This window comes from Lithobates pipiens, unplaced genomic scaffold (assembly GCF_037356315.1).
Source record: "Lithobates pipiens isolate NorthernLeopardFrog02 unplaced genomic scaffold, aLitPip1_a1.2 Scaffold_110, whole genome shotgun sequence".
Taxonomy (NCBI): domain Eukaryota; kingdom Metazoa; phylum Chordata; class Amphibia; order Anura; family Ranidae; genus Lithobates; species Lithobates pipiens.
Genome location: NW_027507697.1, coordinates 51,844 through 77,789, shown reverse-complemented (window position 1 = coordinate 77,789; position 25,946 = coordinate 51,844). Strand labels below are relative to the sequence as shown.

General features: G+C 50.8%; 1 pseudogene; it reads left to right on the top strand.

Annotated features, from left to right (window-relative positions):
* Positions 1-5,043: 5,043 nt before the first annotated feature.
* Positions 5,044-19,583, top strand: LOC143961283 (C3a anaphylatoxin chemotactic receptor pseudogene; annotated as a pseudogene).
* Positions 19,584-25,946: the final 6,363 nt, after the last annotated feature.

Below are 25,946 nucleotides of genomic sequence, written 5' to 3'. Positions count from 1 at the left end.
CCCCTCCCAACACACATCCCCCAAATCCTTCCTCCTAGCACAAATTCCCCCATCCCTCTCTTGGCCCAAATCCCCCCCCCATCTCCTCTCCCAGCACAAATCACCCCAGTCCCTCCTCCTAGCACAAATCCCCCCAGTCCCTCCTCCTAGCACAAATTCCCCCACCCCTCTCTTGGCCCAAATCCCCCCCTTCCCCCCTCCCAGCACACATCCCCCTCCCAGCACACATCCCCCAAATCCTTCCTCCTAGCACAAATTCTCCCATCCCTCTCTTGGCACAAATCCCCCCCATCTCCTCTCCCAGCACAAATCACCCCAGTCCCTCCTCCTAGCACAAATTCCCCCCAGTCCCTCCTCCTAGCACAAATTCCCCCATTACTCTCTTGGCACAAATCCCCCCATCCCCCCTCCCGGCACACATCCCCCAAATACTTCCTCCTAGCACAAATTCCTTCTCCTGGCACAAATGCCTCCCCCATCCCCCCTCACAGCACAAATCACCCCAGTCCCTCCTCCTAGCACAAATTCCCCCCATCCCCCCTCCCAGCACAATCCCCCCCATCCACCTTCCCAGCACAAATCTCCCCCCCATCCACCTTCCCAGCACAAATCTCCCCCCCATCCACCCTCCCAGCACAAATCTCCCCAGTCCCCCCTCTTAGCACAAGTCTGCCCCAATCCCTCCTCCTAGCACAAATCCCCCCAATCCCTCCACAAATCAACAACCCCCTCCCAATTAACTTTCCCATCATAAATTCATCCTCCCTACCGAAATCCCCCCCGAACACAAATCCCCCACCAACCCTTCTAGTACAAACATTCCCCCCAATCCCCCCTCCTGGCTCAAATCCCCCAAACGTTCCTACTAGAACGTATTCCTCCTAGTAAATATACCCCCCCCCCATTACACTTCCCAGCACAGATAGCTGCCAATCCCCCCTCTTGCACAAACCTCCCGGCACACAATATTATCCCCCCTCATTGTGTACAATTTTCTTGTAAGCTCAAACCCCCCCTTCAACCTACAGGGGGAAACCACTACAAAGCCAGGAGGAGGTGCCCTGCGTTGTACTCTCCTGTCAGAACAACGCTTGTCCATGCAGCACGAGGCGGGATCGCTCTTCGATCGCATCGGACTGTACACACACAAAGTTTGATTACCGCCCCCTCCTCCTCCAAGGGCTGCTCATCTCCCGACAGCAGGAAATGTGGTTTGGGGTCATTAATCAGAACTGAAGTCTGGGTGGGCACAGCTAGATCTGATCACGTCTGTGTCTCTTCCTCCAGCAGCTGAAAGCCAGCGGGAGGAAGATGGGGAGAGACCGGCTTTCAGCTGCTGGAGGAACAGGGAGAGGATTACCCTACCCTGCCCCACCGACACGCGTGCTGTCCGGGCCCCCTACAGGAGTACCGGTGGTTGTACTGACAGCGGCCCGGGGCATCAGTATCCCCCCTCACCCCCCCTCCTTTTATTTATCTGAGCCCTCAATCGAATGTCTGCAGCTCTTCTCTTCCCTCACTTCCGGATTTCTTTGGCTTTGCTGGGGCACTGGGAGCCATTGGCTCCCATCCTGTCAATCAAAGCCAATGACGAGGAAGCAGGGGGCGGGGCTGAGTCCCACTGTCTGTGTCAACGGACGCAGCAGCAGGGCTCGGGAGAGAGCTCACAGGAGTGCCCCCACGGGAAGCTTCCTGTAGGGGGCACTGGACGGAGAGGAGGAGCCAGGAGTGGCGGCGGGGACCCGAGAAGAGGAGGTTCGGAGCTGCTCTGTACAATTCCATCATCGCACACAGCAGGTACATATAGAGATGTTTGTAATTTAAAAGAAAAAAAAATACCTTTACAACCACTTTAACCACTTGCAGGCCGCCCACCGCGCATATACTGCGACAGGGCACCCGCTCTGCGCCAGATCATGTATCTAGTACGTCATGTGACACGTCCGGGTTTGGGGCGTGTGCACGTGCGCCACCGGCATCCCGCTCCCGCTGTGATCACACAAAACGGGAGCCCAGTGATGGGTACCGGGGACTCGATGTCCGCCGGCACCCGCGGATTACACAGCACACAGGCAGAATGACAGTCTGTCAGAGGGGAAGGCATGGATCCTGTGTCTCTGCAAAGCAGGAACACGCATCTTAACCTTCCCCTAATCAAGCAACTCCCCCCGGCAGTGAGTAAGCACAGGCTAGGGACACATTTAACCCTTTGATCGCCCCTGATATTAACCCCATCCCGGCCAATGTCATTAGTACAGTGACGGTGCATATTTTTTTAGCACTGATTGCTGTAGTAGTGTCACTGGTTCCCAAAAAGTGTCAGTTAGTGTCTGATTTGTCCACCACAATATTACACTTTACCACGTGATCAGCCGTGTCCAATCACCTCCTGACAGGCCTGTGCTGATTGTTTACCAGTGCAGCCCCCCCGAGGATGCCCACACTGGACCACCAGGGACGCCACCAGGACCACCAGGGATGCCCACCACTAGTCACCACCATGTATGCCACCCATGTCCACCAATCAGTGCTAAACAATGCCTGCCAATCAGTGATGCCCATCAATACCATCCATTACCAATACCATCCATTGGTATACATCAGTGCCACCTATCAGTGCCCATCCGTGTCACCTATCAGTGCCCATCCGTGCCGCCTATCAGTGCCCAGCAGTGCTGCCTTTCAGTGCCCGGCAGTGCTGCCTTTCAGTGCCACCTATGTGTACCCGTCAGTGCCACATATTGGTGCCCATCAGTGTCACCTTATCAGTGCCCTTCAGTGGAGGCGAAAACGTACTTATTTACAGAGTTTTTTAACAGAAACAAAACAAAAAAAAAGTTTTTTTCAAAAAAAAAAAATTTTGTTATTTGTTTAGCAGAAAATAAAACTCCAGCTGTGATTAAATACCACCAAAAGAAAGCTCTATTTGTGGGAAGAAAATGATAACATTTTTATTTGGGTACAATGTTGTATGACCGCGCAATTGTCATTCAAAGTGCGACAGCGCTGAAAGCTGAAGGGGTTAAATTGTCACACTTTTTTTGTTTATAGAACAAAAAATAAAAGCCGCAGAGGTGATCAAATACCACCAAAGGAAAGCTCTATTTGGGAAATGGACAAAAAAAATGTATTTGGGTTCAGCGATGCACGACCGCGCAATTGTCAGTTAAAATAGTGCAGTGCTGCATTGCAAAAAATGGCCTGGGTCAGGGGGGGGGGTAAACCTTCTGGAGGTCAGGGGGTTACTATCCTGGCTTCTTAAAAACATAATTACATAACCGTGCAGGAAGGAGATTGCATAAAGCATAAAAACCAAGCTGACGTGTAGCCACCAACCCAGAGATCTTCCATAGAGGAGGTGGTGGGGTGCGGGTCGGACCCCTCGTCTGGTACAGGTAAGACCCCATCCTGAAGAAGTCATACTTATAAGTATGGACGGGCGCCGCCACTTCTACTTCTTACCTGCTCTGTGCAGAGAGCACCGCCTTGCTCTATATGCATTCAGTTAGTTAGCTTGCTATATACACTCAGCGGACACTTTATTAGGTACACCACTTCAGTTGCTTGATAACACAAATTGCTAATCAGCCAATCACACGGCAGTGTACGCGAGTCTGCGAGTGTACGTGGGTCTGCGAGTGCGCGTGAGTCTGAGAGAGCACGTCGGTCTGCGAGTGCACGTGGGTCAGCGAGAGCACATGGATCTGCGAGTGCACGAGTCTGCAAGTACATGTGGGTCTGCGAGTGCACAAGTCTGCGGGTGTACGTGAGTCTGCGAGTGTACGTGAGTCTGAGATAGCGCGTGGGTCAGCGAGTGCACGAGTCTACGAGTGTATGTGAGTCTGCGAGTGCATGAGTCTGCGAGTGTACGTGAGTCTGCGAGTGTACGTGAGTCTGCGAGTGCACGGATATGCGAGTGTACGTGAGTCTGCGAGTGCACGAGTCTGCGAGTGTACGTGAGTCTGCGAGTGCACGGGTATGCGAGTGTACGTGAGTCTGCGAGTGCACGAGTCTGCGAGTGTACGTGAGTCTGCGAGTGCACGAGTCTGCGAGTGTACATGAGTCTGCGAGTGCACGGGTATGCGAGTGTACGTGAGTCTGCGAGTGCACGGGTATGTGAGTGTACGTGAGTCTGCGAGTGCACGTGGGTCAGCTTAAAAACATAATTACATAACCGTGCAGGAAGGAGATTACATAAAGCATAAAAACCAAGCTGACGTGTAGCCACCAACCCAGAGATCTTCCATAGAGGAGGTGGTGGGGTGCGGGTTGGACCCCTCGTCTGGTACAGGTAAGACCCCATCCTGAAGAAGTCATACTTATAAGTATGGACAGGCGCCGCCACTTCTACTTCTTACCTGCTCTGTGCAGAGAGCACCGCCTTGCTCTATATGCATTCAGTTAGTTAGCTTGCTATATACACTCAGCGGACACTTTATTAGGTACACCTCTTCAGTTGCTTGATAACACAAATTGCTAATCAGCCAATCACACGGCAGTGTACGCGAGTCTGCGAGTGCACGTGAGTCTGAGAGAGCACGTTGGTCTGCGAGTGCACGTGGGTCAGCGAGAGCACATGGATCTGCAAGTGCACGAGTCTGCAAGTACATGTGGGTCTGCGAGTGCACAAGTCTGCGGGTGTACGTGAGTCTGCGAGTGTACGTGAGTCTGCGAGTGCAGGAGTCTGCGAGTGTACGTGAGTCTGCGAGTGTACGTGAGTCTGCGAGTGCACGGGTATGCGAGTGTACGTGAGTCTGCGAGTGCACGAGTCTGCGAGTGTACGTGAGTCTGCGAGTGCACGGGTATGCGAGTGTACGTGAGTCTGCGAGTGCACGAGTCTGCGAGTGTACGTGAGTCTGCGAGTGCACGAGTCTGCGAGTGTACATGAGTCTGCGAGTGCACGGGTATGCGAGTGTACGTGAGTCTGCGAGTGCACGGGTATGTGAGTGTACGTGAGTCTGCGAGTGCACGTGGGTCAGCTTAAAAACATAATTACATAACCGTGCAGGAAGGAGATTACATAAAGCATAAAAACCAAGCTGACGTGTAGCCACCAACCCAGAGATCTTCCATAGAGGAGGTGGTGGGGTGCGGGTCGGACCCCTCGTCTGGTACAGGTAAGACCCCATCCTGAAGAAGTCATACTTATAAGTATGGACAGGCGCCGCCACTTCTACTTCTTACCTGCTCTGTGCAGAGAGCACCGCCTTGCTCTATATGCATTCAGTTAGTTAGCTTGCTATATACACTCAGCGGACACTTTATTAGGTACACCTCTTCAGTTGCTTGATAACACAAATTGCTAATCAGCCAATCACACGGCAGTGTACGCGAGTCTGCGAGTGCACGTGAGTCTGAGAGAGCACGTTGGTCTACGAGTGCACGTGGGTCAGCGAGAGCACATGGATCTGCAAGTGCACGAGTCTGCAAGTGCATGTGGGTCTGCGAGTGCACAAGTCTGCGGGTGTACGTGAGTCTGCGAGTGTACGTGAGTCTGCGAGTGCAGGAGTCTGCGAGTGTACGTGAGTCTGAGTGCACGTCAGTCTGAGATAGCACGTGGGTCAGCGAGTGCACGAGTCTGCGAGTGTACGTGAGTCTGCGAGTGCACGAGTATGCGAGTGTACGTGAGTCTGTGAGTGCAGGAGTCTGCGAGTGTACGTGAGTCTGCGAGTGCACGAGTCTGTGAGCGTACGTGAGTCTGCGAGTGTACGTGAGTCTGCGAGTGCATGAGTCTGCAAGCGTACGTGAGTCTGCGAGTGTACGTGAGTCTGCGAGTGTAAGTGAGTCTGCGAGAGCACGTGGGCCAGCGAGTGCACGTGGGTCTGCAAGAGCATGTGGTCTGCGAGTGCACGTGGGTCTGCAAGTGCACGTGAGTCTGCGAGTCTGCAGGTGCATGTGGGTCTGCGAGAGCACGTGGGTCAGCGAGTGTATGCGGGTCTGCGAGTGCACGTGGGTCTGAGAGAGCACGTTGGTCTGTGAGTGCACGTGGGTCAGCGAGAGCACGTGGGTCTGCAAGTGTACGCGGGTCTGCGAGTGCACGTGGGTCAGCGAGAGCACGTGGGTCTGCAAGTGTACGCGGGTCCGCGAGTGCACGTGGGTCTGAGAGAGCACGTTGGTCTGCGAGTGCATGTGGGTCAGCGATTGCACGTGGGTCAGCGAGAGCACGTGGGTCTGCGAGTGTACGTTAGTCTGCGAGTGTACGTGAGTCTGTGAGTGCACGAGTATGCGAGTGTACGTGAGTCTGCGAGTGCAGGAGTCTGCAAGTGTACGTGAGTCTGCGAGTGCACGAGTATGCGAGTGTACGTGAGTCTGCGAGTGCATGAGTCTGCGAGCGTACGTGAGTCTGCGAGTGTACGTGAGTCTGCGAGTGTAAGTGAGTCTGCGAGAGCACGTGGGCCAGCGAGTGCACGTGGGTCTGCAAGAGCATGTGGTCTGCGAGTGCACGTGGGTCTGCAAGTGCACGTGAGTCTGCGAGTCTGCAGGTGCATGTGGGTCTGCGAGAGCACGTGGGTCAGTGATTGTATGCGGGTCTGCGAGTGCATGTGGGTCTGAGAGAGCACGTTGGTCTGTGAGTGCACGTGGGTCAGCGAGAGCACGTGGGTCTGCAAGTGTACGCGGGTCTGCGAGTGCACGTGGGTCAGCGAGAGCACGTGGGTCTGCAAGTGTACGCGGGTCTGCGAGAGCACGTGGGTCTGCAAGTGTACGCAGGTCTGCGAGTGCACGTGGGTCGGAGAGAGCACGTTGGTCTGCGAGTGAATGTGGGTCAGCGATTGCACGTGGGTCAGCGAGAGCACGTGGGTCTGCGAGTGCACGAGTCTGCGAGTGTACGTGAGTCTGCGAGTGCACGAGTATGCGAGTGTACGTGAGTCTGCAAGTGCAGGAGTCTGCGAGTGCACGAGTATGCGAGTGTACGTGAGTCTGCGAGTGCAGGAGTCTGCGAGTGCACGAGTCTGCGAGTGTACGTGAGTCTGCGAGTGCACGAGTATGCGAGTGTATGTGAGTCTGCGAGTGCAGGAGTCTGCGAGTGCACGAGCATGCGAGTGTACGTGAGTCTGCGAGTGCAGGAGTCTGCGAGTGCACGAGTCTGCGAGTGTACGTGAGTCTGCGAGTGCATGAGTATGCGAGTGTACGTGAGTCTGCGAGTGCACGGGTATGCGAGTGTACGTGAGTCTGCGAGTGTACGTGAGTCTGCGAGTGTACGTGAGTCTGCGACTGCAGGAGTCTGCGAGTGCACGAGTATGCGAGTGTACGTGAGTCTGCGAGTGCACGAGTATGCGAGTGTACGTGAGTCTGCGAGTGCATGAGTCTGCGAGCGTTCGTGAGTCTGCGAGTGTACGTGAGTCTGCGAGTGTAAGTGAGTCTGCGAGAGCACGTGGGCCAGCGAGTGCATGTGGGTCTGCGAGTGCACGTGGGTCTGCAAGTGCACGTGAGTCTGCGAGTCTGCAGGTGCATGTGGGTCAGCGAGAGCACGTGGGTCTGCAAGTGTACGCAGGTCTGCGAGTGCACGTGGGTCGGAGAGAGCACGTTGGTCTGCGAGTGAATGTGGGTCAGCGATTGCACGTTGGTCAGCGAGAGCACGTGGGTCTGCGAGTGCACGATTCTGCGAGTGTACGTGAGTCTGCGAGTGCACGAGTATGTGAGTGCACGTGAGTCTGCGAGTGCAGGAGTCTGCGAGTGCACGAGTATGCGAGTGTACGTGAGTCTGCGAGTGCAGGAGTCTGCGAGTGCACGAGTCTGCGAGTGTACGTGAGTCTGCAAGTGCACGAGTATGCGAGTGTATGTGAGTCTGCGAGTGCAGGAGTCTGCGAGTGCACGAGCATGCGAGTGTACGTGAGTCTGCGAGTGCAGGAGTCTGCGAGTGCACGAGTCTGCGAGTGTACGTGAGTCTGCGAGTGCAGGAGTCTGCGAGTGTACGTGAGTCTGCGAGTGCACGAGTATGCGAGTGTACGTGAGTCTGCGAGTGCATGAGTCTGTGAGCGTACGTGAGTCTGCGAGTGTACGTGAGTCTGCGAGTGTAAGTGAGTCTGCGAGAGCACGTGGGCCAGCGAGTGCACGTGGGTCTGCGAGTGCACGTGGGTCTGCAAGTGCACGTGAGTCTGCGAGTCTGCAGGTGCATGTGGGTCTGCGAGAGCACGTGGGTCAGCGAGTGTATGCGGGTCTGCGAGTGCACGTGGGTCTGAGAGAGCACGTTGGTCTGTGAGTGCACGTGGGTCAGCGAGAGCACGTGGGTCTGCAATAGGGTTCCCACGTGTCCCGGATTGCCTGGGATTGTCCCGCAATGGACATCTCTGTCCCTGGTCCCGGGCACCTTCATTCCGGGACAATACAGTGTCCCGGAATGAAGTAGTGAACACAGCCAGTGCAGCCACCCTATTAACTTCATTTGCGGAACTGGTTGCTAGGGCTGGCCCCGCCTGGCGTCTAGTAACCAGTGACGTCAGCACAGTGAGGTCGGGAGCGACGCATGCGCCTAATGCTGCCCTGCTCTTTCCACCCATCTTGGCAGTCAGCACCTCTTCCTTCTCCGGCACCCGACGGCATGCAGTAGGGAGTCAGAACAGTGTCTCCCGAGTCCCTGACCAGCCCACCTGCTGTGTGTCAGCCTGCCCCACTGCTGCTACTGATGGGGTGGCAGGCGGTGGGTCTGGTTACCAGTGATGACCGTGCCAGGACGCAGGAGTGGCAGAGGCTGCCAGGCTAACCCCAGAGCAGCACAATGTATCCAGACTCCGTTCCGGAACACCTCCTCCCTGCACTTCACCGCAAAGACTGAGAGCAGGTGGCACCGACAAGGAGCTGCAGTAAGCCACACAGGCAGGGGCAGTACAAGGGGGATGGAAGGGGCACCTGCCCTGGGTGGTTTTCCAATATGCAGTGAGGGGGGTGCATTGGGAGCTTCCATGGTTCTCCTGCCTCATTGCCAGGAGTGACTGTTGTTCTCCCTCATTCTCGGCACTGTAATGATCCTCACTCTTATCTCTCAGTCTCTTATCTGTGCAGTTATAAATCTGTCTCCTGTAGCCTGTGCCATGCCCACTGTATGCTTCTACACTGCACATGGAGGAATGCCACCCTAGCTGAGCTCTCCTGGAGTCCTGAGCAGTGAATAGTGATAACAGAGAACCGATCTTTTAGCAGCAGACGACAGAGACAAGAACAGCTGAAAGATCCATTCTCTGTAATCACTATTCACTGCCTAAGAGAGGGCTCTGAAATTCTGAACACCTCTGTGCTCCCCCTTCTCCCTCCAGTTATTGGATACTAAGTCCACTGTGGGGTCCTAACCCCCAGCTCCCAGAGGAGGACAGAACTTCCCATGTTACACACTTGCTCCTCATCCAATCTCCCACTGTGAGCTACAGCCATAGAGGGCACACTAATGTAAAGGGGAAGGAGGGGGGCAAACTAATGTAAGGAGGGTGCGCTCTTATGTAAGGACAGGGCACACTAATGCAAGGAGGGGGCACACTAATGTAAGGACGGGGCACACTAATGTAAGGAGGGGGTGCTTTTATGTAAGAAGGGGGCACACTAATGTAAGCAGGGGGCGCTCTTATGTAAGGACAGGGCACACTAATGTAAGGACGGGGCACACTAATGTAAGGAGGGGGTGCTTTTATGTAAGAAGGGGGCACACTAATGTAAGCAGGGGGCGCTCTTATGTAAGGACAGGGCACACTAATGTAAGGACGGGGCACACTAATGTAAGGAGGGGGTGCTTTTATGTAAGAAGGGGGCACACTAATGTAAGCAGGGGGCGCTCTTATGTAAGGACAGGGCACACTAATGTAAGGACGGGGCACACTAATGTAAGGAGGGGGTGCTTTTATGTAAGAAGGGGACACACTAATGTAAGGAGGGGGCGCTCTTATGTAAGGAGGGGGCACTTTTATGTAAGAAGGGGGTGCTTTTATGTAAGAAAGGGGCACACTAATGTAAGGAGGGGGCGCTCTTATGTAAGGAGGGGCACTTTTATGTAAGGTGGGGGTGCTTTTATGTAAGGAGGGGGCATACTAATGTGCTCCCTTACATCCTCCAGAGAGTCCCCTTACAACCCTGGAAGTGCCACTAAGTACAGTAGTACTAAGGGGGCACCCTGGAGGAGGATGTAAGGGGGGGATAGACCTGCTGTAGTCCCTATGAAAAGTGATCCTAGCACCCACTTATGATCTTGCACACAGGCCCACTGATTTAATAATATGCCACTGCTCCAGCCTCAAAAATTGGCCAAAAAAAAAAAGTATCAAAAATTATCTTTTTTTTTTGGGGGGGGGGGGGGGGTGTCCCTGAATGGAAGTCTGGAAATGTGGTCACCCTAGTCTGCAAGTGTACGCGGGTCTGCGAGTGCACGTGGGTCAGCGAGAGCACGTGGGTCTGCAAGTGTACGCGGGTCTGCTAGTGCACGTGGGTTTGAGAGAGCACGTTGGTCTGCGAGTGCATGTGGGACAGCAAGAGCACGTGGGTCTGCGAGTGCACGAGTATGCGAGTGTACGTGAGTCTGCGAGTGCACGTGAGTCTGAGATAGCACGTGGGTCAGCGAGTGCACAAGTCTTCGAGTGTACGTGAGTCTGCGAGCGTACGGGAGTCTGTGAGTGTAAGTGAGTCTGCGAGAGCACGTGGGTCTGCTAGTGCACGAGTCTGCGAGTGCACGTGGGTCTGCAAGTGCACGTGAGTCTGTGAGTGCACGTAAGTCTGCAGGTGCACGTGGGTCTGCGAGTGCACGTGGGTCTGTGAGTACCTGTGTATTGTTTTGTTGAGTATTAGTGTCAGGAAGCTAGTTGGTGGGTAATTTGGACAGGGTATAATCCCCAATCCTCATTAAACCCGGCGGGTGTGGAGATGTGACTCGGTGTACATCTTGTGGCATGTATGCCTTCCTTGATCATCCAATCGAGGGCGAATACTGCTGTGCAAAATGTAAGCACATTGGTTGATTGTATATAGCAGCGGCGGCGCGTCCATAAGGGTGCACGGGCGCCGCCCCCTCTCTTCTGCCACCCCTCTAGCACCAATAGATAGATTCATGCATTGCATGAATCTATCTATGGCCGCCGCTGCCACCCCCTATTCAGGCGCCCCTTTTCGGGCACAGGGCGCCTGAATTACAGCAGCGGGGGGTGGTTCTGAAGCACCTGATTAGAGCAATGGGCTCTAATAGACGTCAAAAAAGGTGACCTGCAAGCGCCATGCTGGGCACCAGGCGTCCTATCATAGCAGAGGACGAGAAGAGAGGATGGGAGAAGACATCGAGGAGCTGTCCCATGAGACAGGTAAGTGCAGACGGCGGGCGGGCGGGGGCACACTGGCAGAATTTGATGTGGCACGGTGGCGGCGTTTGATGGGGCACAGAGGGAGCAATTGATGGGCATAGTGGCGGCAATTAATGGGCACAGTGGGAGCAATTGATGGGCACAGTGGCTGCATTTTATGGGGCACAGTGGCTGCATTTGATGGCACAGTGGCTGTGTTCAATGGCACATTGGTGGCAATTGATGGGCACAGTGGTTGCGTTTGATTGCACAGGGGTGGCAATTGATGGGCACAGTGGCTGCATTTGATGGCACAGTGGCGGCAATTGATGTGCACAGTGGCTGCATTTTATGGGGAACAGTGGCTGTGTTTGATGGGGCACAGTGGCGGCAATTGATTGGCACATTGGCTGCGTTTGATGGGCACAGTGGCTGCATTTTATGGGGCACAGTGGCAGAAATTGATGGGCACAGTGGCTGCATTTTATGAGCACAGTGGCTGCATTTGATGGCAAAGTGGCTGTGTTCAATGGCACATTGGTGGCAATTGATGGGCAAAGTGGTTGCGTTTGATGGGCACAGTGGCTGCGTTTGATTGCACAGGGACGGCAATTGATGGGCACAGTGGCTGCATTTGATGGCACAGTGGCGGCAATTGATGGGGCACAGTGGCAGCAATTGAGTGGCACAGTGGCTGCATTTGATGGGGCACAGTGGCAGCAATTGAGTGGCACAGTGGCTGCATTTGATGGCACAGTGGCTGCGTTTGATGGGCACAGTGGCTGCATTTTATGGGGCACAGTGGCAGAAATTGATGGGCACAGTGGCTGCATTTGATGGCACAATGGCTGCATTTGATGGGCACAGTGGCGGCAATTGATGGGCACAGTGGCTGCGTTTGATGGGCACAGTGGCGACAATTGATGGGCACAGTGGCTGCGTTTGATGGAACAGCGGCTGCATTTGATGGGCACAGTGGTTGCGTTTGATGGGCACAGTGGCTGCATTTGATGGGCACAGTGACTGCATTTGATGGGCACAGTGACTGCATTTTATGGGGCACAGTGGCTACATTTGATGGGCACAGTGGCTGCGTTTGATGGGCACAGTGGCTACATTTGATGGGCACAGTGGCTGCGTTTGATGGGCACAGTGGCTGCGTTTGATGGGCACAGTGACTGCTATTGATGGTGCAATTGATGGAGTTTTTTTTTTCAGAATTTTTCAGTTTGTTTGCACCCCCCCCCAAAGATTTTGAGCACCACCCGCCACTGGTACACATCCTCCAGTCTAGCTCCTCCACATAAGCTGCAATGGATTAGAACCCCATAATAACTTACATATGGATCCCAGAGCCACATGATACCATTATCAATATGGCATAATGGGCGTGTATATGAATATAGAGTTGGAACACGTCTTCTAGTGAGCTGGACACGTTTGGTGGCCGGGGGGTAAGTACCACTCATCAGGAGCCAGCGGGTGATCAGAACTATAATATAAAGTCTTCCATAAGGACCAAAACCTATTAGGGAGAAACTACAAGACATCCGTTTGGACCAAGCCCTACTAAGCTGTGTGTTGGAGGTGCATTGCAAGGAGCTGGAAGTCCACCGGGGACATCATTCACGGGAACCGTGGGAATGTGATCCGTGACCGCAACCTGAAGCACCATCAGAGGCGGACGGGTGAGGAAAAGGAGGGGGGGGGGGGTTTATATGAAGCTCATGGTAACTAAATGTATAGAATAGTGGATAGTAAAATATTTAATAACACATGGATACATGTTTACATGCATTACATTTCATAGAAATGCACACTTCCAGAGTGCCCATTTCTAAAACCGCAATATCTGATAGTAACATATTTATTAACATTAATCACATGATAAGATTATGGAATCCGCCAACATTCATGATTGGATATACACATATTGAAAGACAGCATCTGCACGGTCTATGGTCTTTCTGATCCCGGTCACAATAAAAATTGTATATATGAGCACATATCTTAATGAGCGTGTAATGGAAGTACACGACATCTGGTAGCTCAACGCGTTTCGCGTCTGTAAGCCGCTCTTCAGGAGCAGACATGTGATGTATCTGCAATGGTAGAGTAAATGAACTAAGTAATCTAGCTTGTATCAAGGGGAGGGTAGATAGAAAACAAGATCACTTACAGGTGAATGTGCACTTAATGGCATAATGTCAGGGGCCGTGAGCCAACCCGAGGGCATCAGTATCGGGGAGCTGAGGGGGCATGTTCAGCGGCGGTACCCATCACAGACAACGCCCCAGGCAGAACCCGGGCACACCGAGCACTCGTGGTGTGAACATGGGAAGCATCGGTGATGAGTGAGTCAATCAAATGAAACCAATATTGGGGCTATGTGAGTGAATGAATAATTAATAGTGGGCAGTGGCGTAACTAGAACCTTCAGGGCCCCCGATGCAAGAAACCATGAAGGGCCCCCCTGAACCCCAGCCAGGGCCCTTCCCTCCGAGTCCGGCGGTGGAACTCCAGGGCGTGGTCACAGATATAACCTTTGTGAGCCCCGTAGTTCCACCACTGGCATCAGTCGTTTTTTTTATTTTTAGGTGCCCCATTGGGGGACTGTCCCTAGGCAGGATGGGGTCCCCGTCCCCAGAAGAGATGAGGAGAACAGACATCGGACTGAGCGGCAATGCATGGAGCAGGAGAGGGGTACTCTGAGGAGCCGGCCGAGGACACAGGTCATGCGGGGAATGCACAACTAAAGAGCAGCCAGTGCGATAGTCGAGCATGGAGCTCTGCTAGTCACCCTCCACCTCCAGCCACCCGTGTGCATGGTGCACTGGTACCCCTAGCTGCCTATGCTGCTGCCGGCCATATGTAGAGGGGGCTGCATGGGCCCCCTGCAGCACAGGGCCCAGTTGCGGTCGCGACTGCTGCACCCCCTATAGTTACGCCCCTGATAGTGGGGGGTGGACTGGATAGTAAAGATATTTAGTGCAGAAATGAAAACTGATATTGTTGGGACTTATGCCGCGTACACACGACCGGACTTTCCGTCAGAATAAACTCTGACGGTCTTTCCCGAACGGACTTCCACTGAAACGGACTTGCCTACACACGATCACACCAAAGTCCGTTGGTTTAGAATGTGATGACGTACGACAGGGACTAGAATAAGGAAGTTCAAAGCCAGTAGCCAATAGCTGCCCTTGCGTCGTTTTTTTGGTCCGTCGGGATAGCATAGAGACGAACGGTTTTCCCCGATAGGAATTGATTCCGTTGGAAAGATTTATAACGTGTTCTATTTCTAGGTCCGTCAGAAATTTTGAAGCCCCCACACACGATCGGAATATCCGATGAAATGATTCAGTCGGACCTTTTCTGCTGGAAAGTCCAGTCGTGTGTACGCAGCGTAATCAGGAGTGGAGGTGGAAGACCATAATAGAAGGTCGCCACCAAGACTCCCAGGTTGCAGGAGAAGGGAAAGTGGGGGGAGGGATGAAAGGAAGGGAATGGCTTGTGAGGGTCTGATAAATACCTGGTGCTTGAAGGGAGGGAAGGAAACCAGGCCAATGTGCAAGAGAGCTCAGAGCAACCCAGACCCCACCAGGGCGGTTGCGTATAAATGCACGCCGCCACAGACCAACCCCCAGCGTCACACACATGAGCATGGCAGGGGGAGGGGGGCACCGACACCTGGGCGTCAATTCGCCCGGCAGTTGGCGCCATCGCAGCCTCACCCAGGTGCTTTGCGCAGTCATGTTGAAACAGGAAGAGGCCGTCCCCAAACTGTTCCCACAAAGTTGGGAGCATGAAATTGTCCAAAATGTCTTGGTATGCTGACGCCTTAAGAGTTCCCTTCACTGGAACTAAGGGGCCAAGCCCAACCCCTGAAAAACAACCCCCACACCATAATCCCCCCTCCCCCCACACCATAATCCCCCCTCCACCAAATGATTTGGACCAGTGCACAAAGCAAGGTCCATAAAGACATGGATGAGCGAGTTTGTGGTGGAGGAACTTCACAGAGTCCTGACCTCAACCCGATAGAACACCTTTGGGATGAATTAGAGTAGAGATTGTGACCCAGGCCTTTTTGTTCCATCAGTGCCTGACCTCATAAATGCCCTTCTGGAAGAACGGTCAAACATTCCCCATAGACACCCTCCTAAACCTTGTGGACGGCCTTCCCAGAAGAGGTGAAGGTGTTATAGCTGCAAAGGGTGGAGCCAACTCAATATTGACCCCTACGGACTAAGACTGGGACACCATTAAAGGTCACGTACAAGCATCCCAATACTTTTGATAATATAGTGTATGTGGTGCCTCAGAAGAAGACGCACCTCCTTGACTCTCCATATATATGTATATATGTACAGTATCTCACAAAAATTAGTACACCCCTAAGTGAAAACCCCTAAGCCCAAAGTGTCAATATTTTGTGTGGCCACCATTATTTTCCAGCACTGCCTTAACCCTCCTGGGCATGGAGTCCACCAGAGCTTCACAGTTTGCTGCCGGAGTCCTCTTCTGCTCCTCAAAAATGTCAGGGGTGTACTCACTTTTGTGAGATACTGTATATATGATGATGTCATCGATGGGATAAGACCCGGGTCCACCTTGGGCACTCTTGCCTCCCCCTTCCCTCCCCACTTCCCATTTTTACCACTCTACACCTCTTTCCACTTCCCCTCCTCTCCCTTAACTGTATTTGCTTCCTTTTCCTTTACTTATTTTGCATTTTGCTTGGGGGACATGTAGGCAGGTGCAGTCTACTTTCTCCACTGCAGGTGGCACTCTTTTGCTGCAGCACTGTTTTTGGAGAGGGAGTCAAAAGGAACAAAGTTCCTCTATGGTTCCCTGGATCACTGGGCAAGCTATCCTATTGGATGCTGCTGCCCAATGTGACTCGAGCAGCCATCTTGGGTCAGGTAGAGACTATTAAAGGCCCTGGCTCACAGGTTTGGTGCACATTTTGCAAGTTAATAGAGCAGGGACAGTTACCCCGCCTGTTAGGGACAGTACTAGCGGTAAGAGAAAGGTTCTCGATGAGGAGCGAAAGCATAAGCTCGCAATTCCTTGGACACCATCCAGCTTGGGCACTAGATGGCCAGGCTGCACTCTATACAGATGCTGAATTCCCGCTCTCTGCACATTACTGGCGTCTGTGAGTGCACCCGGTTGGGCATCTTTCCTACTGGGTTTGTTGTGAACTGTTTTCCATTGCACCTCACTGTCTGAATTATTGCCGCACCCCACCTACACTCACATGATCATTCTTTTGTCACACCGGGATGAACGTTCATCTGAAAACTCATAGTGCCATCCTAATTATGTTATGTAGCACCCCCTAGCTGTGTTGCTAGAGTGCTAGCATTTTTGGTTAGCATAGGTAAATTGTTCGGGCTTGGTTGGCAGCCAAGCCTGGTGTTTTTCTGGGTCAGGGTAATGACTCAGGGAGGACTGAATGACTCACAGGCAGCATCTCTGAGACCTCCCCCTACTTCTAGAAACTTGCAGGAGATTCTTGAAGGATGGGAGTGGAGGTGAGGAGTAGCTGCCTGGAGTATTCTGAAGGCCCTGATGGGTTGGCAGGTAATAGGCCCCCTCAAATACTCCGGGTCAGCCCAGCTGGGGGCAGTGGAGTTTGGGTGGAAGATGGAAATGGAGTGTTAGGCTATTGGTGGCCCTTGAGGGTGCCCCGTAGTCTGGGGAGGTGACCTTGGGCCCGGGCCCGGGTGCAGAAGGGACCCTTTTTACGACACGCATATCTATTGTCGCTGGTGCGGTTCTATTTTTGTGTGGGGGTCTGTTGCTGCTAGGTAGGTATGTTGTTGCTGGGGGGGGGTCTTATGTTGTTAGGGGTTCAATTGTTGCTGGCTAGGATCTACTGTTGTGGATGAGGTCCAGGGGCGGACCGACAACTCATGGGGCCCCCAGGCAATCAGAGATTATGGGTCCACACAGTATACACAAACACACACACACAGTATACACAGACATGTTTCTATTGGCTGAGAAGATACTGGAGAGGCGGGGCAGCTATAATCTCGGGATTTGTAGACCAAAAGGATGTCGGTAAGGGAGATTTCAAAGACAGATGTAAAAAAACACAGACCTTTACATACTGTCCCTGGTTTTACTAAGGCTGGCAACCCTGATGGGGTCTCTTAATGGCCCGGGGCCCTCGGGCAGTGCCCGAGTGGCCGAATGGTCAGTCCGCCCCTGATAAGGTCTATTGTTGCTGGCTGTTGGATGGTCTATTGAGGCTGACTGCTGGGAGATATATTGTTGCTGCTGGAAGTCTATTGTTGCTGAGGGGGGTCTTATGTTGCTGGGGGATCATTTGTCGCTGGCTAGGAGCTACTGTTGAGGATGAGGTCTATTGTTGCTGGTTGTTGGAGGGTCTATTGAGGCTGACTGCTGGGAGATCTGTTGTGGCTGCTGGGGTGGGGTCTATTGTTGTTCACTGTTTTACTATCTTTCTTGTTATCATTAGCACATTCCATAAAAATGACTTAGTAGCACAAAATGCTATTTGGTTCTGTATTCTCTAAAAGGGGCGGTACATAGGGGTTGGAACAAAGGGATGGTGCTCAGAGGTAGGTAGCGGGCAGAGACGAGGGGCTGCTCAGAGGTTGGTTCCTGCACTTGTTCTCTGAGAAAGAAAGCCCTGATTATGTGACTTGTTATATCTCCTATGTGTAACACAATAGAAATACCATAATGATCAGACACACCCACTAACTGTGTCAATTCCTTTACAGGGAAGCAAAATGTCAAATTTCAGCCATGAGACCGAACCAGACGTCTTTTACAGCCATGATCACATGTTCACCATCCTGCTTTTCTCTCTCACCACCCTCGTGGGTGTCCCTGGCAATGCTCTGGTGCTTTGGGTTACCGGAGTGAAGATGGAGCGGACCGTGACCACCATTTTGTTTGGGAACCTTGCTGTGGCCGATATCATGTGCTGCTTGTGTCTTCCATTCAGTGTAGTGCAGTTCTTCTACCCCTCGTGGCTGTACGGTACTGCCCTCTGCAAGATTTTACCCTTTCTCATTACCCTTAACATGTACACCAGTGTCTTCACCCTGGTGGCCATCAGCATTGACCGATGGATTCTGGTTGTCCGGCCGGTGTGGGCCCAAACTCACCGAAGAGTGCGCACGGCGTGGATGATATGCTTGGCTATTTGGGTGTTTTCTTCTGCGATGAGTCTGCCTCCCGTCATCTACCGTACAACCGAAACTTCGGACAACATGAACTTTTGCTTTTCAGAAGATCACAACAAATATGCCGTCACTTTTACCCATCTAACCTTTGGGTTTCTGATTCCTCTTATAACCATTTCTGCCTGTTACATCTCTCTGGCTATTAAAGCATACAACATCCGATTATTAAATGTAGGTAGAAGAAGCACCAAGGTGGCGCTAGGCATTACGGTCGCATTTTTCATCACCTGGGCCCCCTACCACATCGTGGGCGTTGTCTGGCTTTTCGAAGACAATCACGTCGTTGTAATCCTGGACCTTTTCTCTCAGTCTCTGGCGTTTTTCAACAGCTGTATCAACCCGATACTCTACGTCTTCATTGGGAAAGATATGAAGAAAAGGGTGAGACAGTCCATCCGTGGGCTCATGGAAAGTGTGTTTCATGAAGACCCATCAACCTTGAGGAGCTCAGATTCCAGAAGGAGCCAGAGTGGGGAGGGCACATGTCTGGAGGGGCTGTAAGAGTGAAGAGCCGGGGTGAGATGCCAACCTACGGCAGCAGGGCTGGACTGGGGAAGAAATTTGGCCCTGGACTTCATCCAGACCGGCCCACTTACATTTTGAGTGTCCCATCAGCGCCCCCCTACATCAGAGTGTCCCATCACCAGCCCCCTTACATCAGAGTGTCCCATCAGCACCCCCTTACATCAGAGTGTCTCATCAGCACCCCCTTACATCAGAGTGTCCCATCAGCGCCCCCTTACATCAGAGTGTCCCATCACCAGCCCCCTTACATCAGAGTGTCCCATCACCAGCCCCCTTACATCAGTGTCCCATCAGCATCCCCTTACATCAGAGTGTCCCATCACCAGCCCCCTTACATCAGAGTGTCCCATCACCAGCCCCCTTACATCAGAGTGTCCCATCACCAGCCCCCTTACATCAGAGTGTCCCATCACCAGCCCCCTTACATCAGAGTGTCCCATCACCAGCCCCCTTACATCAGAGTGTCCCATCACCAGCCCCCTTACATCAGAGTGTCCCATCAGCACCCCCTTACATCAGAGTGTCTGATTAGCAGCCCCCTTACATCAGAGTGTCCCATCAGCGCCCCCTTACATCAGAGTGTCCCATCAGCACCCCCCTTACATCAGAGTGTCCCATCAGCGCCCCCTTACATCAGAGTGTCCCATCAGTGCCCCCTTACATCAGAGTGTCCCATCAGCACCCCCCTTACATCAGAGTGTCCCATCAGCGCCCCCTTACATCAGAGTGTCCCATCAGTGCCCCCTTACATCAGAGTGTCCCATCACCAGCCCCCTTACATCAGAGTGTCCCATCAGTGCCCCCTTACATCAGAGTGTCCCATCACCAGCCCCCTTACATCAGAGTGTCCCATCAGGGCCCCCTTACATCAGAGTGTACCATCAGCGCCCACTTACATCAGAGTGTCCCATCACCACCCCCTTACATCAGAGTGTCTGATTAGCAGCCCCTTACATCAGAGTGTCCCATCACCAGCCCCCTTGCATCAGAGTGGCCCACTGAGCCATTGGCCCACTGGGAAACTCCCTGTAGTCCCAATGGCCAGTACATACCTGTACGGCAGTAAGGAGTTGGACAAAATGATGGAAACAGCAGGTGAAATAAAGAAATCATCTAACGAATATGGTTGTTGGACCATCTCCGGCATCCAAGACCTGAATCCTCCTGGAAATTGACACATATATTGTAAGTCTTGGATGGTGGATAATTGAAACAAATTCCACTCTTCATGCAAAATTGCTTGGAATTGTGACAGAATACCAAGGCAGAACCTTGTTCTCCAAAATTGACCATAGTGGCTCTATGACATTGAGGTGCCGGCGACCAGGAAAGGTGCGAGACTTTGCCTACATGCTCGTCCAAATCACGATTTGACAAAACCGGCTGTGTGAAGCTGAGCATTAGAACCAGTGTAACCACATATTGGGGCGAGCCATCACAGTTTGCTACGGAAGTGACGTTCCGTCGCCGCCATCTTGCTACACCCCACACTCGTCCCCAGTAAGCCCCTGTACACACGGTCGGAGATTCTGCCAACCAAATCCGTCGGATTTTGCCCGTCGGATTTAGTCCGACGGATTGTGTCCGAAACTGTTGCATACACACGGTCGGGCCAAGTTGGCGAAAAATCCGATCGCTCAGAACGTGATGACGTAATTTAGTTACGACGGGACTACATTCAGGCTAGTAGCCAATAGCTTTGATGTAGGAATTTGATCTGAGCATGCGTGGCACTTGGTCCGATCAAAATGCTCTACACATGATCGGATTAGGTCCGACCTGCCCAGTTGGTCGGGAAATATTTCCAACATGTTGGAAAATTGGGTCGGACGGAGATTCGGGCGGAATCAGTCCGATGCATACCACACACAGTCGGATTATCTGACGACACGGTCCGATAAGATGCATTCCGACAGATTCTTCGACCGTGTGTACAGGGCTTTAGGATACACTAATGCCGCGTACACACGATCGGAATTCCGGCCAGAAAAAGAACGATGAGAGCTGTTCATCAGAAAATGCGACCATGTGTGGGCTCCGTCGGAATTTAGCTGTCCGAATTTCCGCCAGCCAAAAATCGATAGCATGTTCTCAATTTTCCAGACGGAAAAACGTTCTATCGGTAATTCCGATCGTGTGTGTATGCAATTCCGACACGCCAAAAATCACGCATGCTCAGATTCAACTACGAGACGGAAGCTGTTGGCTACTGGCTATTGAACTTCCTTTTTCTAGTCGCGTCGAACGTGTTGTACGTCACCGCGTTATAGACGATCGGAATTTGATGTGACCGTGTGTAGGCAAGACAGCTTGAGCGGAATTCCAAAGAATTACCGCTCCAAGGTAAGGACTTCTCCCAAAACAGCTGTCTCCACAATCCCACAGGGTGCTGGCTCTGTTTGCAACAGGAACTGAAGTAGAAAAGATGTAGCTGGATAGCCGCACTCCGAATTATTCAACTTTATTTCAAAAATGTAATTAAAATCATAGCATCTAGGCTGGTAAACATAGTCATGGCTAAGCACCGTGTTCGGTGTGAAACATGTCAGCGGCTGTGCAGTTAGTCTGTTTACCAGCCTAGATGCTATGATTTTAATTACATTTTTGAAATAAAGTTGAATAATTCGGAGTGCGGCTATCCAGCTACATCTTTTCTACTTGAGCCGAATTCCGTCGGGAAAACCATCAGAGCTTTTTCCAACGAGAATTCCAATCGTGTGTACGCGGCATTAGAAGGGGGAAAGCGGACATGTATATCACTATAGAAACTCACTTTACTGTTATAAATACGTCTAAAATGCAAAACTGCGGTGGGTGTAACAACATGTCCGCTTTCCCCCTTCTAATGCCGCGTACACACGATCGGTCTATCCGGCGGACTTTGCAGCTGAGGTCCGCCGGACTTTCAAAGGAACGGACTTGGCCACACACGATCACTCCAAAAGTCAGACGGATTCCAACGTGATGACGTAGAATAAGGAAGTTCATAGCAAGTAGCCAATAGCTGCCCTAGGGTCGGTTTTAGTCCGCCGGACCAGCACACAGACGAACGGATTGTCCGCTAGAAAGCCGAGTCCGGCGGACAATTTTGAAGCCAGTCATATTATTTCTAACTCCGCCGGACTTTTGGGAAGAAAAAGTCTGCTGGAGCCCCACACACAATCGAATTGTCCAGCAAACTCTGGTCCGCCAGATAGTCCTATCATGTGTATGCAGCATTAGTGTATCCTTACTGTGGACGAGTGTGTGGTGTAGCAAGATGGAGGCAACGGAATGTCACTTCTGTAGCAAACTGCGATGGGTCGCCGAATATGTCGTTACACCGGTTCGTACTGAGGCAGCATGACTGGCAGCGCGACTGCCTCAGGCGACCTGCACGCAACAGCAGCGCGGCGACTTGCAACTACTTCTGTATAGAAGTCAATGCAAGTTGCCTCAAGTCGCCCTCAAAGTAGGGCAGGAACCTTTTTCTAAGTTGGAGCGACTTGAGTCGCTCCTATTAGAATGGTTCCATTGTACTTGAGTCGCTCCCATTAGAACGGTTCCATTACACTTGAGTCGCTCCTATTAGAAGGGTTCCATTGTACTTGAGTCGCTCCCATTACAACGGTTCCATTGTACTTGAGTCGCTCCCATTCGAACGATTCCATTACACTTGAGTCGCTCCTATTAGAACGGTTCCATTGTACTTGAGTCACTCCTATTAGAACGGTTCCATTGTACTTGAGTCGCTCCCATTAGAACGGTTCCATTGTACTTGAGTCGCTCCTATGAGAACGGTTCCATTGTACTTGAGTCGCTCCCATTAGAATGGTTCCATTGTACTTGAGTCGCTCCCATTAGAACGGTTCCATTGTACTTGAGTCACTCCTATTAGTACGGTTCCATTGTACTTGAGTCGCTCCCATTAGAACGGTTCCATTGTACTTGAGTCACTCCTATTAGAACGGTTCCATTGTACTTGAGTCGCTCCCATTAGAACGGTTCCATTGTACTTGAGTCGCTCCTATTAGAACGGTTCCATTGTACTTGAGTCACTCCCATTAGAACGGTTCCATTACACTTGAGTCACTCCCATTAGAACGGTTCCATTGTACTTGAGTCGCTCCTATTAGAACGGTTCCATTGTACTTGAGTCGCTCCCATTAGAACGGTTCCATTGTACTTGAGTCACTCCTATTAGAACGGTTCCATTGTACTTGAGTCACTCCTATTAGAACGGTTCCATTGTACTTGAGTCGCTCCTATTAGAACGGTTCCATTGTACTTGAGTCGCTCCTATTAGAGCAGTTCCATTGTACTTGAGTCGCTCCTATGAGAATGGTTCCATTGTACTTGAGTTGCTCCCATTAGAACGGTTCCATTGTACTTGAGTCGCTCCCATTAGAACGGTTCCATTGTACTTGAGTCACTCCTATTAGAATGGTTCCATTGTACTTGAGTCGCTCCTATTAGAATGGTTCCATTGTACTTGAGTCGCTCCTATTAGAACGGTTCCATTGTACTTGAGTCGCTCCCATTAGAACGGTTCCATTGTACTTGAGTCACTCCCATGAGAACGGTTCCATTGTACTTGAGTCACTCCTATTAGAATGGTTCCATTGTACTTGAGTCGCTCCTATTAGAATGGTTCCATTGTACTTCAGTCGCTCCTATTAGAGCAGTTCCATTGTACTTGAGTCGCTCCCATTAGAACGGTTCTATTGTACTTGAGTCGCTCCTATTAGAGCAGTTCCATTGTACTTGAGTCGCTTCCATTAGAACGGTTCCATTGTACTTGAGTCGCTCCTATTAGAGCAGTTCCATTGTACTTGAGTTGCTCCTATTAGAACGGTTCCATTGTACTTGAGTCGCTCCCATTAGAACGGTTCCATTGTACTTGAGTCACTCCTATTAGAACGGTTCCATTGTACTTGAGTCGCTCCCATTAGAACGGTTCCATTGTGCCTTGCAAGTCGCCCCAGTGTGAACCGAGTTTTACTGTCTTGGCAAATCCTGTAGTGTTTCCATATTTTTGTCCAACCCCTGCAGGTCATTGAAGGAGCTTCCCTTTAAATTTGATAAACTGTATTAAATCAGCGTGTAGTGCAGCTTTTATGTTTTTTTTAGTCTCATAAGTCAATGTGTAAGGAATTTTACCAATATGAGTTGTTTTTCAAAACTTTATTTTTTTTTATGTACACATCCACAGAGGTGAAGCTGTTATAGCTGCAAAGGGCGGAGCCAACTCAATATTGAACCCTCCGGACTAAGACTGGGATGCCATTAAAGTTCATGTGTGTGTGTAAAGGCAGGCGTCCCAATACTTTTGGTAATATAGTGTATGCATACAGGGCAGTCATATTTACTTGTTGCTGTGTTGCCTCCTTAATCATTTGATGACTGCCCACAGTACTTTTACTGTGGGCGGCCAGCACAGGCAGGCTGGATCGCACCCCCGTGCACGTCGTCCAGCCTGTTCTTGGAATCGGAGCGCACAGCGCGCTGCTCCTGCAAAGTGCGAATCCCCGTAGCCGGGGCTCGGTGATCATGTGATCGATATGCAATCACATGATCACAATGTCTATTCATGAATTCATTCATAACAGTTGGGAGTGTTTCATCAGTTGTAGGCTTGGAGGTGAGCTGGGGGGGGGGAGGGGGTATGTATTTAACCATTATAATATCTCTTTATTGAATCCGAATCCCATCTCTTATGTGTTCATCTTAAGATTTACTGTCCTCATGTAGAACTTACCTTGACTAAGGACCAGATGGTATTCATCAAAACTATTTTATATAATAATTGTTTTGTTTATTTGTTATCATTTATAGTTTTTGTTCGTCTCCCCTTGGGTCCAAAAATTTTTTTCGTTCCCCTGAAGAAGCCATCGGTATGGCGAAACATGTTGGGACTCCTTTGACCAGCAATAATAATAAATATCGACCACATTATATTGAGTAGATGCCGATTTTATCGAATGTATCGTGTATTGTTGTGAATCAATTTTGATAATACATACTTTTATGATTATTCCATTTAATAAAGAATTAGTATTCATCTCTTTTAAACTATGTATTGTATTTAATATTGTTAGCTTCTTATTTCTCTATTGCTGATTTAATGACTTTATTTTCGATATACCTTATTATTATTATTAGGCACCGTAATAATCCCCTTTTCCCCCCAAGCACCATATTTCTTCTATTCATAACAGTTGTGTTTACTATGCTTTCGATTGGCCCACAGCTATCACATGATTGCCCCGGGCCAATTGAAGCACCCTGTACCATGTGATTAGCTGTAGCCAATCACAGATCACTAGTAATCACAGCTGTTATGAATGTAATCCTATTCATGACAGTATGAAATATTGATGTTACAATGATCATCAAAGTGTAAAAGTATGTAAAAGAAAAAAAAAATTGTAATGAAATAAAAAATAATATAAAAAAATCAATAAAACGCTTCTAAAAAGGCGGGCTTTATGTTGACATACTATTGAAGAAGTCCACGCTGTGGACCCGTGTGTGTTATAAGATATTTTTATTTTCTGTTCCCTTTTTTTTCTTTTTAAAACTCCCCCTCTTCCTTTTTTTTTTTTTTTTTTTTCATATCTCTCTTTTGTGTTTTTTTTGCTGTAGAAATACTACTATATTACCGATTCCTGTTCTCTACCCCTGATGAAGGTTCTGTAACAACAGCAACTGGAAACGCGTCGGGTTTGGGATATCTAGGAGAGTACTAGTGGTCTTTGTACAGATGTTGTTTTGCTGTAACAATGTATTTTAGTGCAGACATTTAATGTTTATGTGTCTCTTTTTATTATTCTGTATATTATAAATAAAACGTATGTTTTAGTTGTACTTTGATGGTGTCGGTGGTCTATTAAAGTCCCATTAAGGGGGGAGGGCGGGTTTCCTTCTTGAATTGAGAGGAAAAGTGCCCCATCATTGTCCCAAG